Source organism: Saimiri boliviensis, chromosome 9, assembly GCF_048565385.1.
Source record: "Saimiri boliviensis isolate mSaiBol1 chromosome 9, mSaiBol1.pri, whole genome shotgun sequence".
Taxonomy (NCBI): Eukaryota; Metazoa; Chordata; class Mammalia; order Primates; family Cebidae; genus Saimiri; species Saimiri boliviensis.
In genome coordinates, this window is record NC_133457.1 from 9,925,865 (window position 1) to 9,948,062 (window position 22,198).

A 22,198-nucleotide genomic window follows, 5' to 3' on the forward strand; every position below is an offset into this window, starting at 1 on the left:
TTGTTCAAGCCACCCAGTCTATGATAATTTGTTACCGCACTCCAAGCTGACGATGACATCTGTGTAGTCCTTTTCTACTTCTATCCTCTTATAAATAAGGACTTATCTCCTGTCAGCAAAAAGTTCTATTGCACAAAGCATTCTTTAAGATGCACAATTGTTCATAACCCAAGTGAATTTCATTGAAATATGAGGAGCTGGACATTATTTCCAATGAATTGTGCATCGTCCACTCTGGTTTTTTATATGCTTGGAAGACTAAGCTAATTATCTTCTGGTTGCTGGCAACTTCTCAATAAGATATCTGTCAAGTGTAATACTATCACAAGGCATTTGGCAACATAAGGAAGAGCAAATTATGTAAGAAGGATAAACATTTTCCCTCCCTGGGATAAGGAAACAGTGTGAGGAGAAGAAAATCACATTAGTAGTTTAAAATGCTCTTTTCTCATGAGAACATTTAAGAACAATAATGTTGGTTTATACCAGTTAACACTGAGTTCCCAGAGATGATGCAATTCTGTTTCAATGCAGCCTTTCCTCTGACAACTCAAAGCTTGGCTTAGCCCCAGAACCATTTTCTAGCCTGATGTGACTCCTCAGTTCAGCTCTGAAGAGAAGAGGCTTTCAAAGAAGGTTTTTAATTTTGCATTATGTTTTTAGAATTTTTGTGTCATGGTGTCTAGAGGCCCTCATATACCAGATTCTTTAAATAATATTATTTTGAGTTAATTGCCTCGGTAAACAGAGCCAGCCAGTAGAAGAGGAATATTATACCTTAGTCTGTTTGGGCTTCTATAACAAATGTACCTCATAAATATATACACCTACTGTGTGCCCACAAAAGTTCTGAAAATTATTAAAAAATGAAAAACACACAAATAAAGCATGTACAAAATTTTTTAAGTTAAAAATAAAACCCCACACACAAAGTACCATAGACTGAGTGGCCAATAAACAACAGAAATTTATTTCTCACAGTTCTGAGACTAGATGCCTGAGACCAGGGTGCCAGCATGGTGGGACTCTGGTGAGCTCCCTCTTCAGGGTTACAGATCCTTGCTGTATCCTTTCATGGTGGAGAGCAGAGAGCATCAGGCAGCAAGCTCTCTTGTGACTCCTATAAGGGCACTAGTTCCATAGACCTCTTCTAATTCTGATTACCTCTCAAAGGCTCTACCTCCTAATACCATAACATTGTGGATAGGGTTTCAACATATGAATTTTGGGGAGACGCAACATTCAGTCCATAACAATGTCCTATAAAATTATACTGTACTTTGTTACAAACTTCTTTTCTTATTTGAAGCTGCATGCAATCCATAGTTATTTATCTTTTAGAATAAGGCAGCAATAGTTATAAGGCACTCACTTTATAGTAGGACAGCTAACTGAGAGAGGCATAATCCTACTATCTTTTTTCTTGAAACAAGGTCTCACTCTGTCATCCAGGCTGGAGTGCAGTGGCACAATCATGGCTCACCACAGCCTTGACCTTTCAGGGCTCAGATCATCCTCCTATTTCAGCCTCCTGTGTAGCTTGGAGTACAGGTGCATGCCACCATGCCTGGCTAGAATCTGTACATTTATTAAGCCTTTAGTTCTGGTACAGAGGTGGTAAATAAATTACTTGTCAGACTGTATCCATCTGACATTGCCCTGCTGAGCCCAAAAGCATCTTCAGAATCCTCCATACAGCACTAGACTACATTGGTGGGAGCCTGGACTCTGCAGTCAGGACAGAGCTGGGTTGAGTAACTACTATAGTTACAAGAGATATGATCTTGGACAGGGTACTAATCTCTAAGCTTTAGTTTTAGTAAGCAAGGGCAGTAGTTTGTCCTATCTCACAGGGCTCTCACAAGCTTAAATGAGAGAATGCATACACATTCCTTAGCACAGGACTCTGGCACAAGGAGCTCCATAATATTAGCTCTTCTTCCTCTTGCTATTATTAATAACAACTAATAAGATTTGGCAAAGGATAAAATTATTTGAGCACCACTCCCTCCCCCATAGTGCTTAGATCATGTCTGGGGAAAGTTCTAATTTATTAGGTTTCAAAGTTGCTTACGTATCAGGCTGTATCCCTTCTGGCATAACAACACATTTGAGTGAGTACACAGTCACCCACCCAATTGGGCTACAACTTTCTGACTCCAAGCCCAGGTTTCCTTGTAACCTGTATCTCCTCCAGCCTTTTCTGCTCAAATGGTGCTGATTCTGTCATAGGGGAAGGTACCGTTACCGTTGTTTGCTGCATCTCCTCGATAGTGGGTTGAACATTGTCATACACAACATATTACCTTCTCCCATCTTGTAGCAGAGTTTCAGGATATTGCATGCAAGAGCTGCAATTCCATTCAACTTCTTAAGCAGATCTCAAACACATACATTTTCTCCATATACATGCTGCCTTCCCTCTAATTTCACATACCATTCTGTCTTGCCTGGGTTTCTAAAATAACCTCCCAAAATGAGCTCTCTCCTCCCACTTTTGCTTCTGTCACAGCCAATTGTCATCTTGGCCAGTTTGATTTTTTTTTTTTAAATGTAATCCTGACAACAATCCATGCTTAGAATCCCTCATTGCCCTCCTGGACTCTTGTAATAAAATACAAACTCAAGAACACTGCCTACATGGCCCTGTATGAATTTGCGTCTCCCCATCTCTCCAGTCCCACCACATACACTTCTCCTCCACTCTCTATGTGTCATAGCTATTGCTGGCATCTTTCAGATCTTCAAATGAGCCTACCTCCTTCCTTTCTCAGGGACTTTGCACATGCTGCCCCTTTTTCCTAGAATGATCGTGCACCAACTCTTAACCTGCTTGAGTCTGATTCCTTTTTTAGGTTTCAATTCAACTGTTGCTTCCTCAGAAAACTCTTCACTTACCAACCCTAATATAAATTGTATCCCAACTCTTACTCTCTTTAGACTATTTTTAATTTTCCTCCATAGAGCTTAGCGTAATTTGTAATTCCACATGAACTCTGCATTTACTTGTTTACTGTTTCTCTCTCCTTCTATGCTGTTTAATGCTTGTGTGTGTAATCGCTCTTTCAGCCAAGTAAAAATCTTAACCAGATTTTGTTTAGCCTTACACATAGAGCATTTCCCTTCCTTGCCATCACAATGCCAGGGTAGGTTGTGAGAGTCCCATCCTCCCTTTGTGGGGTGGGTATGTGTTGTGTCCTGGTATTTTACAAATGGGGTAAGTTGGATAAGACATGAACTAAGTCTAGGGACAGGAAAGTGTTACTTGAGCTGGGTGGTTGCTGGGAATCTGTGTTAACATAGGGCTAAAATTTCTGTAACACACTGCAACAACATTTTAGTGGCCTAACATTATAAAAGTTCACTTTTTCTCAAGCAAGAGTCCAATGTGGGTATGTGTGATTAGGGTGGCTACCTTGTGTCATTTTCTTCCAAGCAAGGATTCAGGGATACAAGTTCTTTCTACCTTTTGGTTTTGCTGTCCCCTAGGGATTTAGAGCCTGTCATCTATACCCAGCAGAACAGGAAATAGGGAGCATGGAGGGAGCATAGGCAGGACAAGAAGGAGTGTATATCACTTCCACCCACGTTCCATTGGCCAGAACTCACTGGTTCACAAAGGGTTTCATCTAATAGCAAGGGAGGCTGGGAAATACAGTCTAACTCTATGACCAGGGAGAAGAGGCAGGCATGGATTTTTGATGCCCAGGGAAAGAACGATTGGTATAGACCCAGATGTGGGTGATAGTTGGTGATCCCTATGTCTTGGCAAATCCACCCTTTGCTACCATGAGGTTTCTGGTTCCACAATTCTCCTCACCATGGTCCTTGACAGAGACACATTTTGTGCTCATTCATTGCCCCTTTCAGGTCTGGATTCCTCCCTCTGGCCCTCCTAGTCTCTCTATAGTAATTCTCCAACTCACTATTTTTTTTTTCATATAATGGGGTATTTATGTGATCTGAGGCCCTGCTCACCCTAACATTTTTGTCTAGCCTAATATCACTTCTATTCTCCTAACACAGAAGAAGTCTTCTTTTTTTTCTCTCTCTCTGCTATCTGCTTATGACATCTCTCCCTTGAGGCAATGATCACAGCATAGCTAGTGGAAGCAGGGGAAGAAAAAGGTAAACTCTTGGGAGAAAATAACATTGGTTGATATTTCAAAAACATTGCCTTGCAGCAAATATAAAGTCAATGAGGATAGATACCACATCTGTATGTTCACCACAATGTCCCCAACATCTAGCAAGTGGGCTCAAATATTTTTGAATAAATAAATGCATAAATAAGTACATGGATGTTCTAAGAAGCAGTGCTACTGGCAGATACCATTTGCATCCTGATTCTTCATACCTTCTCGGACCTTCCTTCTTAAAGGGGTGTGAGCAGGGCCCTGGAGGGAGACTGGAGGGAGCTGTAGTTACGGGGCCCTGACTCTGCAGGCTTGACATTTTTTCTTGTAGTTTACATGCACGTATATTCCACATACACTTGGAAAGAAACATATTTCATGAAAACAGGATAAGGAACAATAACAAAGGAAAAAGGAATAAAAACTCTTCGTGCCTGATACATAAGAATCCTGTAAATGTTTACTGAATGAGAGAAAAGAAGAAATACCCAGTTTCTTCTATGCAGGGGCAGAAATGGGCAATTCATTAGCATGAATTGATTTCCAGTAGTCTTTCCTTGAAAATTTATTAAAGAAAGCTAGACTGTATCCTGATCATAATGTCACTCTTGTTCTTTAGAAATAGACTAGGTTTATTTTTCTAGCTGGTCTCTCTGACTCTCACAAACTGTGTACGTGCTGTAGAAAGCTGGTGGAAAATTAACTCTCATGGCTGGGAGAGACAGAGTCAGGAGGCACTGAGATGGTTCCCATCAAACGTTGAAAAGGAAAGTGATGTGGCTTAGCATGGATTCATTATCACTGGTGGAAGAAGTAATTTTTTTTAGGATGGAGGAAGAATTTAATAAAAAACTTTTCTGGGGGGATAACTTCTCATCAATCTTTGTGACAGATGCTGCAGGTTGGCACTCTGACCTCTCATATCAAACCCTTTTCTTTCTAACCTCTGCCTACTATGCAGGCTGAAAAACAAAAGTACTCACTTTCCTAGCCTCTCCTGTAGTCAAAGGAGGTCATCTGACACAGTGTTGGTCAACGAGACATAAGTTACCTTTCCCTTATTTTTCCTTTTTTTTTTCTACCTTGAACTGATAAGATGGCAGCAGCTGTAGCTGCCTGTGTTCTCCCATTTGCACTGTTAAAAATGAATACCCGAGACTGGGTACTTTATAGAGAAATAAGGTTTATTTTGACTCATGATTCTGCAGGATGTACAAGAAATGTGGCACCAGCACCAGTACCTGCTCTTGGTCACGTCTTCAGGAAGTTCACAATCATGGTGGAAGGTGAAGGAAGAGCAGGCAGTTTCATTGCAAAAGAGGGAGAAAGGTATGGGGTGAAGGCGCCACACTCTTTTAAACAAGCAGATCTCATGTAAACTCAGAGCAAGAATTCACTCTTTACTGTAAGGAAGGCACCAAGCCATTTATGAGGAATCTGCCCCCATGACCAAAACACCTCCTACCATGTCCCAGCTCCAACATTGGAGGTCATATTTCAACAGGAGACTTGGAGGTGACAAATATCCAATCCATATCACTGCCATTTTGTGACCATGAGAGAGAGACCAAAAGACCCACAGAGAAGTGGGCCCTTACATTACTGAAGCACTGAACCAATGCTAGCAGTCCCCTAACTTCAGATTTCTCTTATGTGAGGAAACACAAACCCCTCTTTGTTTAAGGCCTTGAAATGAAGGATTCTGTTACTTGCAGCCCAAGTATTTCTTACTAACAGTTCTTCTTTTTAAAATTTTCCATTTCCCACTTAAAAATAAATTCACCAGCTATATGTTGTAAATATGAAAAAATTCTCACAAATATTAAAATGAGATTTTAAAAGACAGAATTGCAGAGTAGGGGACATAATTTTGAAAAAGAAGAATGCTGGAGGACACACACTGCCTGATTTTAAGACTTATTCTAAAAGTAAGCATTTATAAAGTATTTACAAATGTAAACATTGTTATTGGTAAGAGGACAGATACATGGATGAATGGAACACAATACAAAGTCCCAGCAATACGGAACTGCAAAGTAGTCATCACTCTGGAGCATTTCTGCAGAGGAAATATTCATTTACCCAAATTACCTCTTCTACTTACAGTGTCAACCCAGCTAAATTCCCAGGGAGCTTTTCTTAACCTGAGAGAAATCCTAATCATAATGAATACGTTTAAAATTAAATTCTGCATTAGCCTTTCCTTGAATAGGCTACATTTCTCCACTTTTAGATCTTCTTTCTATTCACCCCTATCTCCTTAGGGCTTTAGGAAAATTCCTCTGCCTCCATGTGAGCCAGTCCTGGTGCTGTCAATTCTCAGTATACCTCTAGTCTGGAGCAGGTACAAGGATTGTTCTTTCCAGCACGCCCAATGCCCTTCTCCTGCCTTTACTAATTTTGTTTTCTTCTAGACACTGCGTCCACCCCACTCCCTCAGTTGTCTTTGGCTCCATAGTCTCTTTTCTGATTCCTTTCCCTAACCTATGAATCAGATCACACCATCCCCTTGCTTTAAACTGCCAATGGATACCCGTTTCCATGAATTTGTTCCTCATGGGCTTCACCTTACAGGTCACCTGTCAGGACCACTCTGCCCCCACATCTCAGTATGTTGGCCCTGTCTGGACATTAAGATATCTACCGTGCATGGTGGCTCACACCTGCAATCCCAGCACTTTGAAAGGCTGAGGTGGGTGGGTCACCTGAGGTCAGGGGTTCAAGACAAGCCTGGCCAACATGCTGAAACCCTGTCTCTACTAAAAATACAAAAATTAGCCAGATGTAGTGGCACATGCCTGTAATCCCAGCTACTTGGGAGGCTGATACAGGAGAATCACTTGAACCCAAGAGATGGAGGTTGTGGTGAGCCAAGATTGCACCACTATACTCCAGCCTGGGTGGAGAGTGAGACTCCATCTCAAAAAATAAAATAAAAAGGATCTCCAGCCAGAGGACATCTCCTAAGGCAGGCTTTCCTGACTGCTCTTCCCCTACACTCTACCTTACTTCACCCGGTTTTTAAAAGTTTTCTTTAGAACTTTATCCATTTTTAATAATCTTGTTCATTTACTTCTTTGCTCTTTTATTTCTTATCTCCACTTGCCTAAAGTTCCATGAGGACAAAATTCTTATTTGTTAAAAGTGGACATTTGTCTTTGGCCCATGAGAAAATGAGTTTACATGAGGGGAAAGATCCCTAAGTAGGATGTCCTTGTTTTCCCAGATCAATCCAGGTAATTTCCATGCAATTATTAACAGCATTCTTTTTCATTATCCAAAGAGCACCAGCTGAATAATGCATTACATGGTCACCCTGCCTATGTGATAGAGGAGCCCATATATGAGTAAAGTGATGGATTGGTACCATTCAAGGCATGGTGAGGGATTCATCGTGATGGGGCAGTGGGAGCACTGGTGGTGGAGTGGTAGGGCAGGTGGTACAGTTAGTGAGACAGGATTGGGCTAAATGAAGGGTCTGTGTGCCCTGCCAAGCAGAATTATGACTACACTTGTGTAAGTGCTATCCTTGCATGCTTATGAAAGGAGTGTTCATTATGCTTTGCTTTAGAGAGATTTTGGAACTGGGATTTCCCAGCTAAATATTTGTGTTTTGTATGTTAAACAATAAGATCCTCTATTTAAGTTTAAATTTACATTAATTAAAGTTATAATTTAAGCATTCAGTTTCTTTGTTGCACTAGCCACATTTTGAGTGCTTAGTAACCATGTGTGGCTAGTAGCTACTCTATCGAACAGTGCAGTTATAAAATTTTTCCATCATCACAGAATGTTCAATTGAACAGTACTGCTCTAGACTGTTGCAGATTGATGGAGACTAAGGAGGCATGACAACTAAATGCAATGTGTCATTCTGGATTGAATCCTGGACCACAAAAAAGGGCATCAGTAGTAGGACATTTGGTGAAATTTAAATAAGGTCTGTAATAATACTATTGAATCAGTTCTTATTTGATAATTGTATGATGGTATGGAAGATGTATATATTTGGGGTCAAGCTTGGTACTATCTTGAAACTTTTTCATAAGTCTGAAGTTATTTCAAAATGGGAAGTTAACAAAATTTATACCCATGCATTTATTTCTCTAAAAGCATGTCTACCACCTGTTAGGTAGGGCAGTCAGAATACTTAGACCAGTGCTTCTCAAATTTGAACATGCAAACCATCTGAAGATCTTTTTAAAATACAGATTCTAGTTTAGTAGTTCTGGGTTGGTTCTTAAGAGTCTACAGTTTTTTTTTTTCTTTTTAAAGACAGTCTTCCTCTGTCATTCAGACTGGAGTGCACTGGCACAATCATAGCTCATTGCAGCCTTGAAATCCTGGGCTCAAGCAATCCTCCTTCCTCATCCTTTCATGTAGCTAGGCCCACAGGCATGTGCCACCACACCTGACTAATTTTTAAATATTTTTTTTTGTAGAGCCAGGGTCTTGCTATGTTGCTCAGGCAGGTCTCAAACTCCTGGCCTCAAGCGATGCTCCTCCTACCTCAGCCTCCCAAATTGCTGCTCAGGTTTTGCAATTCTAACAAATGATCAGGTGATGCCTGTTTTGCTATCCACGGAACATACCTTGAACAGCAAGATTTTAATGAACTGTGAACATTGTGACTCACGTATATATAAACTCAATGGTAAGGCTGCTAACACTGGAATGTTATTCATAAAAGCAGTAGTTGACCCTACTATTTGGATTGGTCATGTTCCATGAATAGACTGGAAATGTGGTTACTGATGTTCTGAGACATCAGATCCTGGTGGTTATGTTTTGCTGTTTAATTTTGGTTTTGTTCACTCTAAAGGGCAAGAAAAAGTCAAGAAATCTTATGGTTCAATTTCAGCATACGTTAACTGATTTTCTTATTTATGGAAGTCTGAATGTAACATAAAACATTCCAACGTACAGGTGTTGACGCCTTTGAACAGCTTCCATTTATAGCTTGGGTCTGTTTTGCTATCCACGGAACAAAACTCTTCTCCCCTAAGTGGAGGCGAGTTGGAGGGCTGGTAGGTAAATATACATTATATAAACCTTTGTGCACTCCCCACACAAGATGGTTACTTTTGGGTTTTCCAACTTATTCAAGTATTTTATCTTTCCCCTGTGGGGTTTGAACCACCGATGAGAACAAGGTGAGGGGCCCTTCCCAGGAACTTACCCCGGTGCCAAGCCTACTTTTTCTTTCCTCCTGTTTTCAAGCCTTTCTTTTGCCTTTGAAATATAAAACTTATATAATGACTCTAACATTGGAAGTTTTACATAGGTTTCATTTTGCTGCTGGTTTTATTTCTGATCCTCTCTCCCGATACCTTGTTTCCTTGTGTCTTTTGTGGTTTGTAAAATATATTTCTTTTGACTGTTTATTTTTCTTGACCTGTGAAAATAGTTTTGAGGCCGAGGATGAAGATGAGTTCCTCCAGAAAGAAAGTTTATCTGCATTTATTAGATTCCTTGGTGATACTACTGCTCTGAAACAACTGTGAAATATCAACTTACAAGTTTTTGAAATTTTGTGGTAAATTCCTGTAAGGGATGGTTCATAATTATGAATGCTCATGTGGGACATTTTTCTCCTTCCTCCCACCATCAAGGTTTAAGTCGGAGCAGTTTTCTTTAAAGTCTCCTTTAAAAGAAAATAGAGGTTGGGTTTATTTATAGTTTACTCTTATATTGAAAATGCAGCCCTTTGGAGACTTGCTCAGTGGAGGTGGGAGTTGGAAATCATGTTAGATGTTGAAGGCTTAGGCTTTGTTATCTATTCTCAGAGACCTGAGAGGCTGGGAACATTGATGTTCAAGTTCATCCAGTCTAGCAAATGGCATCAGAATGAAATCCCCTTCTACTGTTCTCATTACTCTTTTGGCTCCGTCTTCATTTAGGGTTTTTTTTTTTTTTTCCCAAGTAAGTTTATGAATTAACCAAATGTAATGGCTTTACCTTCATCGTGCAATCTCTCAAGACTTTGGGCCCAAACTTTGTCTCTGGGCATTCAAAGGTAGGCTTTCAAGATGAGGAATACCTTTCTCTTGGCCCTTGTCTTCGGTGCAAAGCAGTTGCAATTATCCTTCTGTAATCAGTGCTCTTTGCAACCATAACTCCCTGAAATAAAGAAGGACTCAGCCTCAATTTATATTTGCTTTAAAGCTGGAAGCAGATGTGGGGTGAGCAAACAAACTGTAAATGATAGGAACATTAGTTAATGGAAAATTATTTATTTGCTATAAAGATATATTTGACTATTTCTAGCACTTGCAGAGTATTTCAGCATGTGGATTACTGATACTTTATTTAGCTAATCTCTTATTAATGAGCATTTTAATTCTTCCCATTTTTTCCCTGCTATCCATGCTGCAACAGTGAACATTCTTGTACATTTATTTTTGTATACATGTGCAACATTTCAGCAGGATAAATGTCTGCAAGTAAAATTGCTGGGTCAGATGCTATGTCTATTTACAATGCTGATGTTTATTGGTTAGGGCAATGTGAAACAGCAAATTAATGTAACGATCATCTTTCACTAAAGCAAGCATGTGTTTCAGTTTCAATTTCAGGGTAACACACTTGTATTTTACACATACAATTCTCCCCTCTATCAGAAAGACTTTTAGATATCTAACTGTATAATTATCTTTTGTATTCCCAGCTTTCACTTTAACAATCTTTAATGAGTGTATTTAGAGGAATTCATGGGTTGTAAGCAGTGATACAACTTCTGTGTAAATTTTAAGCCATTTAATTGTCCCAGATGGATCCTTAGTTTATACTTCTCCTTTTTTTAGGCAGGAGTACCAGTGACTGCAAACTTATAGGCAGAGTTATGTGTTAACTCTGAATTAAAGTAAGTCTTTAAGTGCATTTTGAGTCATACACTAAAATCACAACATATTAGAGCTCTAAGGGATCTTTCAGGTCTGTAATCAGAGTGCCCTGATTTATAGTTTGGAATGCAAATAAGGTACTGCTGAGGTAAGGTCCCAAAGTGCAACACGTGAGCTTCCCATGCCCAGTGAACAGGAAACAGGGCTTTTCTTTGGGAGCCCCTTCCCCTGATATTCCTAGGGCCAGTTCTGGCCACTCCCATTTGAACTCCTGGTGTGTCAACTCAGACACCAGGAGTATCTCTGATGCCCCACGAGAAGCTGGTGGCTCCAGAGGAAGCTGCTGGTGTAGACCCTGCCTTGGATGACTGTTCTTTTCTAAGAAGCCAGAGAGAAGGTCCCCAACCTTTGGATAAGTACAGCCAGGAAAGGGCTCCTGTGAGACCTGGCCTGGCCTCCCATCATTAGAGTTCCTTCAGTTCACTCACGTAGCCACTTCTCTAGGACTCGAATTTGCCATCTGATTCTTGGATTGAGTCTAGACCCAGTATGCACTGCCTTATAGCTTCCAAAGCACATTCCTTTTCAAATGCCTAAGTCTGCAGAGGCTGGGCTGGTGAGCCTATGTTTTCTCTTTGGTAAGGGCTTATCTGAGGGTCTCATGGCCCTTTCCTGACTACAGGTCTTGTTTAGGGCCACCCCCAGTCCACCCTGACTAGTTTTAATTTTTGAGATGAAGTATAGGGGTCTTGATCCTTTCCTCTAGGAGAGTCTTGGGCTCCAAATGCAAATTTGGCGACTCCCCTTTTCCCCCCAGCAATCTTTAGGCTCCACATATCAGTATTTTCTCTCTTTCTCACAAAAAGATATGAAATTCCATTTTACCCAGCCATCCTACTGGAGAGCATTCAAGTCCAGTCCTCTCATTTAAAAAATGAGAAAACTGAAGCATAGCAAAGTTACTTACCTAGGTGATACACTTCATCACAGTAGACTATAGACAAGAATTCTTGTTGTCTAAGTCACAATATAGGACCTGTTATGTCCACTGAAATGTTTCTGTTTTGTGAGGTTTTTCCAGTGATTTTTGAAATCCTGAGCCACATTCTCTCCTGTGTTCCTGGCCACATTCCACACTGCCCAGCTGAAATATGCTCAGACTTGCTGGGCGCTTTTATGATTTACCTAGTGGTGATTTCCAGAGTCAAAGCCAAACCAGTCATTAAAAGCAGCGCTGTTTTGGAAAGCCCACATCATTGTTCCCCTTCATTAGAATGAATAATCAAGAGCCAGCACTGAGCACGTTTGTTACCCTACAATGTGCTTTGCTGCCTCTCTGTGAACCAGTGACTCTAGATAATACTCACGCTGTAGCCCCATATTTGAGGCACGTTCCCCTTCCCACGGTTCCCATGGACTCTCCATTGGGTCAAGCCTTTTGGAGGTATTTCTTATTCCATTTCATCTTGAACATTTGCTGCTTGATGAGTAGCTTAAGGAAGCAACTGGAAACCAGAAAGTAAAGAACTCCATCTGAAAACTCACTTCATCCGCTGGGTCTTGGTTCTTGACCCCTGGGGCTGGCACTGTTACCTGTGGCATGGAGTTCTCAGCATGTGCCCATTCCTCAGGCTGATAGCTAGTTTTGGGTGGAGAATGCAGTTTGAGAAGGGTCTAGTTGGGAGGGAGGGTGTGTAGGAAGAGAGTTCATATTTAAAATTCCTTCTCTTGAGGAATTCAATTTCAAAAAGTCCAGAGTTCTGCTATATATTAGAAGAATACAATTAGTCAGCTGTCTAATGGTGGGTCAGAATGGCCATTTTGACAGAACACCAGAATGGGACCCAAGCATCAGTACCTTTTATTATTTATTGTTAATTTTTGTAGGGATGGGCTCTTGCTATGTTGCCCAGGTTGATCTCAAACTCCTGACCTTGAGTGATCCTCCTGGCTCAGCTTCCCAAAGTGCTGTGATTACAGGCATGAGCCACCAAACCCAGGTGAGATGGAGTCTTGCTCTGTCACCCAGGCTGGAATGCAGTGGTGTAATCTCAATTCACTGCAACCTCTGCCTCCCAGGTTCAAGCAATTCTCCTGCCTCAGCCTCCCGAGTAGCTGGGATTACAGGCATGTGCCACCACGTCTGACTAATTTTTTAATACTTTTAGTAGAGATGAAGTTTCACCGTATTTGTCAGGCTGGTCTTAAACCCCTGACCTTGAGATCTGCCTACCTTGGCCTCTGAAAGTGCTGGGACTACAGGCGTGAGCCACTGCGCTCGGCTGGCATCAATACTTTTTGACGCTCTGATGATTTGGTTCTGAAGTCCAGGTTGAGAACCACTGCCTAAGAGTTGCTACCTGCAGGCAGTAATTTGCCTGAATGCTACACTCTAAGCTTTGTGAGGACAGATACTGTTTTATTTACTCTCACTCATCCTCAATACCTGTAATACCTCCTGACTCATAATTGGAGTTTAACAAATATTCATTCATCGAATGAATTAATGGTTGTTCAGAACTTCATTAAGATGCAGATGACGAAGTGCTCTGCCTTTTGCCTGGGAGTGATGTTGGTAATCCTTAATCACTTATACAGCCATGTCACTTGATCGGAGTGTTAGAGGCCTCAATGTGCCCTGAATCCTTATAGGATCAGGGGTGGTTTAGTGTCCTGGTGGAGGGGCCCCATTGGCCAGGACGATAGGGATACTTTTGAGAGATCAGCACAATAGCTATTTGCCAACCGGAATGAAAACATTTTAATATTTTAACAATAGGCCCAGCTGTACACAGTGGGGGAGCAGGCCACCATGGTTTACGTTGTGATCCTTTTTCTGTTAGCAGGGGATTTCCTAGTCTGAAAGTCTATATGTGGCCTGTTGCTGTCTTCCCTCTCAGACTTCACCTTCTATTACTCCCCTGACCCTCTTCTCAGCAGCACTGGCCTTCTCTGTATTTCTTCAACAGGGCCAAGCTCCTTCTTGCCTTAGGGCCTTTGCTCTTGCTATTCAGTCTGCTGGATTATTCACCCAATGGGAGTTGCTGCAAAGTCATGTTACAAAGGGCACAGATTCAAAGAAAGGCTGGCAGTAGCCACTTCTGTAATCTACCATGTGGCCCCTTCACGTAAATGCTGCAGCATCTCAGATTTCTTCTTCATCCCTCTTTTCCTCTCCAAAATGCTACTTGGGTATAATACAGAGAAAATGTTACTTGTGTGGCATTATAGTCTCGGAGAGAAAAAGGCGTCTTTCAGTTGCTGCAGTTTCTCGTGGATCTTCTCTGGTCTTAGCTAGAGAGTGGTTGGTCACAGCTGCCACTTGCAGTTGAGCTTCAGGCTCCATCTCTGGGTGTTCTACTCATGTCTGGTGCTGATAGTTACGGCTGTTGCAACCTGGGATAGTTATTTTTGTCTTGATTGGGTCTAGATAACTAGGACTCATGTCCCTCTCCTTGGCATTGCAGACTCAGAAGCTTTTGCATTTAGGTTTATAATTCATCTCCTGTTAATATTTTTCATTTACTTATTCAGTTGTGCAAGCATTGAATTACCTTAATTTCCTTGTTCAAAATCAATTGCATGTAATAAATGTGTGGTCTGTTTCTGGACTCTCTAATCTGTTCCATTAATCTATTTCTCTATCTACCAATACCACACTGTCTTGATTACTGTACCTTCGCAATAAGTTTTAGAATCAGGTAGGACAAGTTTCCAACGTTATTGTTTTTGTTCCTTTTACTTAGGTCTTCTTGAATTTCTGTTAGCAGTGTTTTATAGGTTTTGGTGTATATGTCTTTGCTGAATTTATTCTGTACATATATATTTAATTATATATAGACACACATACCACATTTTAGTGCTACTATAAATGGCAGATTTTGTGACTAAATACATGTAACATAAGATTTATCATTTTCACCATTTAAAAGTGTAGTTCAGTGGAATTAAGTGCATTTACATTTTTGTTTAACCCTCACCCACACCCCATCTTCAGAACTGGTTTTTTCCTAAACTGAAACTGTACCATGAAACACTGGCAACCCTGGAAACTACCATTTTACTTTTTTTCCCTCTATGATTTTAACTATTGTAAAACTTCGTATAAGAGGATTATACTGTATTTGTTCTTTTGTGGCTGGCATATTCTACTTAACATTGTGTCTTTAAGGTTCATCCATATTATAGAATGTGTCAGAGATTCTTCTTCTTTTATTTTATTTTATTTTTTTTGAGATGGAATCTTGCTCTGTTGCCCAGGCTGGAGTACAGTGGCATGATCTTGGCTCACTGCAACCTCCATTCTCCTGAGTTCAAGCAATTCTCCTATCTCAGCCTCCCAAGAAACTGGAATTACAGGTGCCCACCACCATGCCCAGCTAACTTTTGCATTTTTAGCAGAGATGGGGTTTCACCACTTTGGCCAGGCTGGGGTCAAACTCCTAACCTCAGGTGATTCACCTGCCTCAGCCTCCCAGAGTGCTGGGATTGCAGGCGTGAGCCACCAGGCCTGGTCAGAATTTCTTCTTTTTCAAGGCTAAATAATATTCCATTGCATATATATACCACATTTTGTTTATCCTTTCATTTATTGATGGATACATGGGTTGCTTCCACCTTTTGGCTATCGTGAATAATGCTTCTATGAACCCAAATGTACAAATATATGCTCCAGCCCCTGCTTTCAATTCTTTCGGATATATACTTCAAATGTGTGTGTGTGTGGAGTGGGGGAGTGGCACAATCCAATCGGCTGGGGACCTGGATAGAACAAAAACAGAGAAAAGGCAAATTGGTTTCTCTCTCTCCTGGAGCTAGGATATACTCTTCTCTTACTTTTGGACATCAGAACTCCAGGCTCTCCAGCTTTTGGATTCCAGTATTTATACCAGTGGTGCCCCCTGCCCCAGGTTCTCAGACTTTTAGATTTGAATTGAGCCATACTAATGGCATCCCAGGGTCTCCAGCTTGTAGATAGCCTGTTAGGGGACCTCTCAGCCTTCAAAATTGTGTGGGCTAATTCTCCTGATAACCTCCTCTTTATCTATCTATCTATCTATCTATCTATCTATCTATCTATCTACTTACCTACCTACCTACCTACCTACCTACCTACCTACCTACCTACCTACCTACATATTTATCTATCCATCCTATTGATTGTGTCTCTGGAGAACCTTGACTAATTCAAACTTCAATTCACATTCCTGTAGTGGCTATTCTCTGTTAGATCTCATTGGTTCTTTCCCCAAACGTGTGCAGCCTAGCCTTCAACCAACAACCCAAGGAGGATCCATACGATCTTTCCCCCACCTATTTTACAACCAGACAACTTTATTCTCTCTGATGCCCTTTGTTCTCTCTGCTCTCAGCTCACATTTTATCTCTTTGCATTGTGATCAGAAAAATGCTTCCAAGCAAAGAGCCAGGGTAAATATGGGTCAAAGCTTACAAAGCTTAGGTGTTTCCTTTCACCAAGGTCTATTATATATATATATGCAGCATATATATTTCTGAGTATATATATATATGTATCAATGACCCATATTTTTGTTATCTTTTCTTTCTGTCATCTTCCTATGTGTTACATTTTCAACCTTAGTTTGTTGTCTCATGGTTCTAAGGTGACTGCCACTGCTCCAGACATCACATCCTCACATAGCTGTATTCTAGGCAGTAAGGAGGAATAGGTCTCTTTTCCATTTATGATTTTATCAGAGGGAAAAGCCATATCCAAAGTCCTTCCAGAAGACTTCACTTAATGTTTCTTTGGCCAGAAATGGGACTAAATCAATCACAAGTAAAAGACGATGAATTCTTTTTTTTTCTTTTTTCTCTTTTCTTTTCTGTTCCTTCTTCCTCCCTCTCTCCTTTCCTTCCTCTCTCCTTTCCTTCCTTCCTTCTTGCTTGACACAATGTCACCCTGTCTCTAGGCTGAAGGGCAGTGGTGTGATCATAGCTCGCTGCAACGTCAAACTCCTAGGCTCAAGCAATCCTCCCATTTCAGCCTCCCTAATAGCTAGGACTGCAGACATACACCACCACACCTAATTTTTAAAAAAAATTTTATTAAAAAAATTGTACTCCCCAGGCTGATCTTGAACTCCCGGCCTCAAGCAATTCTCCTGGCTCAGCCTTCCAAAGGGCTTGGATTACAAGCACGAACCACTGTGCCTGCCCTGGCTGGGCAATGGATTGTATAGACCAGTAATGATTCAACTTTTGAGGGAAGGTGAAAGGCCCTTGTCTTTCTGAGGTAAGGTGCCTTTGAAGTAAGGTGAATTTTTTTTTTTTTTGGTTCATTGTGCTATCTGAACAATATTAAGATTTTATAAACCAATAAAGAAGAAAAAATGGTTGTTGGAATAGCAACCAACTGTGATGGCAATAGTAAGGCTTCTCAATCCAGTTTTGGAATTTTATGAGGCTCATATTAAAAATCAATTAAAAGAATAACAGTTACCTTTTACATCTTATTTCACCTATCCATCCTGCTCATGGCAGCCAAACTTATCTTCCTGAAGTAAAGATCTGACCATGTTAGAACTTTGCTCAAAAATTTTGCTGACTACCTATCACTACAAAACAATCTCCAAAGCATGGCATGCAGTGCCTTTCGGAATCGACTCCACATTACCTTTTTAATATTATTTTTCAGTGTAATCCCACCCTGCCCTTGTCATGCAACATTTACCCTTCCTCTGACCTGCTAGGCCTTCCTGTGTCTGCTATTGCTGGCAGTGCCTTTGCTCTCCTTATTTGTTCCTCAATCCACCATTCTTTGGAGACCCAGCTGAAATGCCACCTTTTCCACGATGCCATTCATAATATTTCCAATTGTAATTGCTCTGTACTATCGCTGTGCTCCTATTGTACCTACCATGCTCCATTGTGGAATATTTAGTGGCAAATGTGTTTAGATTCTGTTTCACTCAATTGTATGTCCTTACATCGCCTTCTAGAGGGATGGCAGATACACAGCACAGAAACCACAAATCCCCACTCGTGAGCCCAGGGAAGATATTACTAATCTAATCTGGTGGACAATTATATATTACTTATATAATTACTAATAATTATACATATAAGTACTGTATAATTACAACATGATTTTCCACTAAGCCCCAAATGTATGTTAAGGCATCTCAGGACATTATTAATTCGTTATTAATAACTGCTTCTGGCAGTTATTACTAGTGGATTACATGAAATCTACATTCTGTCTCTAGCTACATTTATGGCCTTGTTCGTAACCATAGCTTAATCCTTTGGTTAGTTAAAGTGAATTTCACTACGTAGATTCCATGATTGGAATGACTAAATTTATTTTGGAGATGGTAGAAAGCTAGAGGATTATAATGCTGGAACATTACAGTGTGTGGTGGAGCAAACTACCTGGAAGAAATCTGCTCGTAAGAGCAACAAGTTCTTGCCAAAGGGAGACCAGACTGTCAGATCTTTTAATTTTTTTTTCTGAAGAAACCCACCAGGAAACCTTGTTACTTTCTTGGTTTAAAATCCAAGAATTTGATAAAGGCATACATCAACTGTGGAGGCTGTGCTCTGGGAATCTCATGGGTCAAGGGGAGAAGTGAGAGTGTTTCTGAGTGTCACAATCCATTTTGTTATTATGGGCAACCTTTTATCAGACATGGCTGTAAGTTCCTCCCTCGGGAACAGCAGGTATCTACAACAAATAAGATTCTTTAAACCATATACACGTAAGTCTAATGTTCAAAAGTCAGTTTGGGAAAGGGCAGAATAAGCAGGGCTTTTTAAAAAAAAGATTAGGTCAGTTTTGAACGTTTATGTATTTTTTGGAAACCATTATAAGGCTGCACCGTCCAATATAATAGCTATTAGTCATATGCAGGGAAATTAATTAAAATTAAATAAAATTTGAAATTTAGTTCCCCAGTCACAGGAGGCACATTTCAAGTGCTCAACTCCACGTGTGGTTAGCAGCTACTATATTGGACAGAGCAGATGTAAAACATTTCCATGATTACAGAAAGATCTAGTAGGCAGTATTGTTCTAAGGCCTCCTATAAAAGAGTGTAACTCCTGTGAGATATGGTTTAGGGTTTTTGCAGAAATTTTGGCTTCTGTGGACCAATTAGATTCTTCAGTATTACCATTAATTATATTATGTAACTTTAAATATAAGTTATACCCAAATCAATGCTTTTCTCTTTAGAGGTCTTTCTGTTTATCGTCTTATTTGAGATAAATATCAAGAAACTATTTATAGTGAGAAGACTGTGTGGTAAGCAAGATTCTATTATTTATTTTCTTTTGTTTCTTTATGGTAGTTAATATCTTCTCTGATCCACAGAATTGCTTTTCGCAACCCTCTGCATGCTAAGTTGGCTATGTACTGTTTGGTTGTGTGAATGTAAATTGCATAGCATTTTGCCTCAGTAAGGAAGATATAGAGAATTCAATCATTAAAGGAAAAGGACTGTTGAGAAATAATGTGCCTTAAGCTCCTAACTATTCTGGAACATTTTTATTCTTGCTTCTCCTTGTTAAATAAAAACTACTGTATATAGAGAGATGCATTAAAAACAGGCCACATACAATATGGTTAAATTGTCCACATTAGTTTCAAATGGAGTTCATTTGAAATGACTTAATCTAGGTTATGGTGGTTATTCAATACAAAGTTCATTCTTTGTTACAACTCAAAGCCATATGTTTACTTCATTTATTCCTGTAAATATAAGACAAATTTTTATATTTAGGTAAGGTCAAATATAAATATACAGAAATAAACCTGTTGGGGCATAGGAGTCAGAATGTCATCTTCCTTTCTACCCCTATGGTTCTACAGATTATTAGCTTTCCTTGTAATTTCCTATTAAGGTACCTCTTTGAATAAAGTCTAGATGGGTTACTTAGTATTCATATATTCTCTTTATCCACATGACACACTGAGGCTAAAATCTTGGTATATATTTGTAATAAATGAATGAAAATCTTCCCTTTTCACCCTTATCATTGTCATGGCAAGTCCTTTTCAGAGACAGCCGTACTGAGGTGGTAAATCACATGGCTGACTTTGAATCCAAGCTCCATCACTCCTGGTTGTATGGAACATAAAAGTTACTTAACGTTGTGTACTTCACTTCTTCATCTCAAAGATGAGTTTGATTTTGAAACCTCCATCATAATAATAAAGAGTGCTTTTGTTTTCAGTTGGGTTCCAAGTCTAAAATTCATTTTTCTTTCTGACTTAAACTTGTAAAATTTAAATGCGGTTTATGTACTGTGAAACACAGATCTTAAGCATACGGTCTGATGAATTTTGACAAATGCATACAGCATGTAACCCACTATCAAGATACAGATTTCTATCTCCAGTATCTTTTCACTCTTTTCCAACCAGCCCCCAAAACACCCACATGAGGTGATCACTATTTTGATTTTATAGTCTACTTTTGTCTGTTGTGGAATTTCATGTAAATGGAATTATGCAGCATGTATTCTTTTGTATAAGATTTCCCCATTTTCTACTATTTTTTAGTTTCTTCCATTTACATTTTATGTAGAATATCTGTCTTTAACACACTGAAAAATCATGGGTAGAGAGGTTAATTTTAAAAGTCTAAGAGAATGGCTTAATGTTTTGGAAATGGCTTTGTAATTCCTAGCTACATGACCATGTGAGTTTTGGCAAGTTACTTACACTCTCTGAACCACACATCACTTTAAAGTGATTATTATATTTACCTCACAAGTATTTTTTATAATGATGAAATAAAATTATGTATGTGAAGTAACCCTACTTGTGGGCACTAAACAACTGTCAATTCTCTCCTCTTTTAGGCCAATAAATCTTATAGAAGTAACCAATCTGTTGTTTGGCCATTTGTGACTGAGCACACATCCATCAATTACAAAGAACATACGACTGTTGGTGCTTAGTAGGCTCAAGTCAAGGTTTTTCTCTTATACAATTACAGTTTATTTTTATTTACCCTGTGTTTCTATATATTAGCTCACTTAATCTTCATTGCATTTCCTATGAAAAAATAGCTGGTATTATCTTTATTTTACAGATAAGGAAACCAAAACTCAATGTGGCTAACTTATCCAGAATATCCCAAAGAGTCAGTAGGCATTGAAGCCAGACTCTGGCACCAAAGCTTGCACTTTTTATGAGGCAGTGATGAATCCCCTGAGGTAGAGACAAGGGTGACCAAAGACCCTTAGTTTGTGGCCACTGCTCTGCACCCAGGAGAATTTCCAGTACAACTTGGGGAACCAGGAACAGGCTGGACAGATGTGTGTATTCTTCAAAGCTCTCCATACGTTTTCTGTGGCCTGCTCAGGTAGTGCTTGGCTGTGAATTGACTATGGTCCAATGGCTCCTTTGTTGCTCACTGAATCGTGGAATGGTGTATCTTGTTCTGGCCACTTACATATGCCAGAAGCTATTCTGAGCACTGGAAATATGGCAATATGCAAAATAGATCACAAAATTCCAGCTCTAATATAAGTTATATTCTAGATGGCAAAGATGGACAATAAGTGAATGTACAAACAGGTCTGTTTACTTATTTAATGTTGGGGACAGTAAGTAGTTTGGAGGAAAATAAGATAGGAGAGAGAAACCTGCAGTACCAGAACATGGTATTTGTCCTTCTAAATTGGGTGGTGGGGGAAGGCCTTAATGTGGGGAATTGATGAGGTAAAGGAGGTAAGGAATGAGCCACACAGATATGGAGTAGGTTGGGGGAGGGTATGTTCCTGGAAGAAAGAAGAGCAAGTCCAAAAGCACTAGATCAGGAGGCATCTTATAGGAATAGTTAGGAAGCCAGCGACCCTAGAGCAGAGTGAGTCAGTGGGGAAGAGTAAGTGGGGCATGATAGGGCCAGTCATGGAGGGCCTTATCTGACATTGAAGAAAATTCGACTTTTATTATGAGTGAGACGCAAAGCCATTAAAGAATTCTGAGCAGAGAAAGTATATAATTTGACTCATATTTTAAAGGATCATTCTGGCTTTTGGATTGAGAATGAACCATGGGAAGGCAAGGCCGGAAGCAGGGAGACCACGTAGGAGGCTGTTTAAACCACATAGGCAAAAGATCATGTTGGCTTAGGCCGGATTAGTAGCGGAAAAGGTCGTGGGAGGTGGTTGGAGTCTACATATGACTTGAGGCTCGAGCCAATAGGATCTGTTGACAGATGGGTTGTGGTTTGTGCAAGAGTGACC

At 40.1% G+C, this 22,198-nt stretch overlaps 1 long non-coding RNA gene across 1 annotated transcript in view; it reads left to right on the forward strand.

Moving 5' to 3' along the window:
- The window catches only part of LOC141585576 (uncharacterized), a 236,329-nt gene that overhangs the window by 61,810 nt on the left and 152,321 nt on the right, over nt 1-22,198 (forward strand). The window lies entirely within an intron of this gene.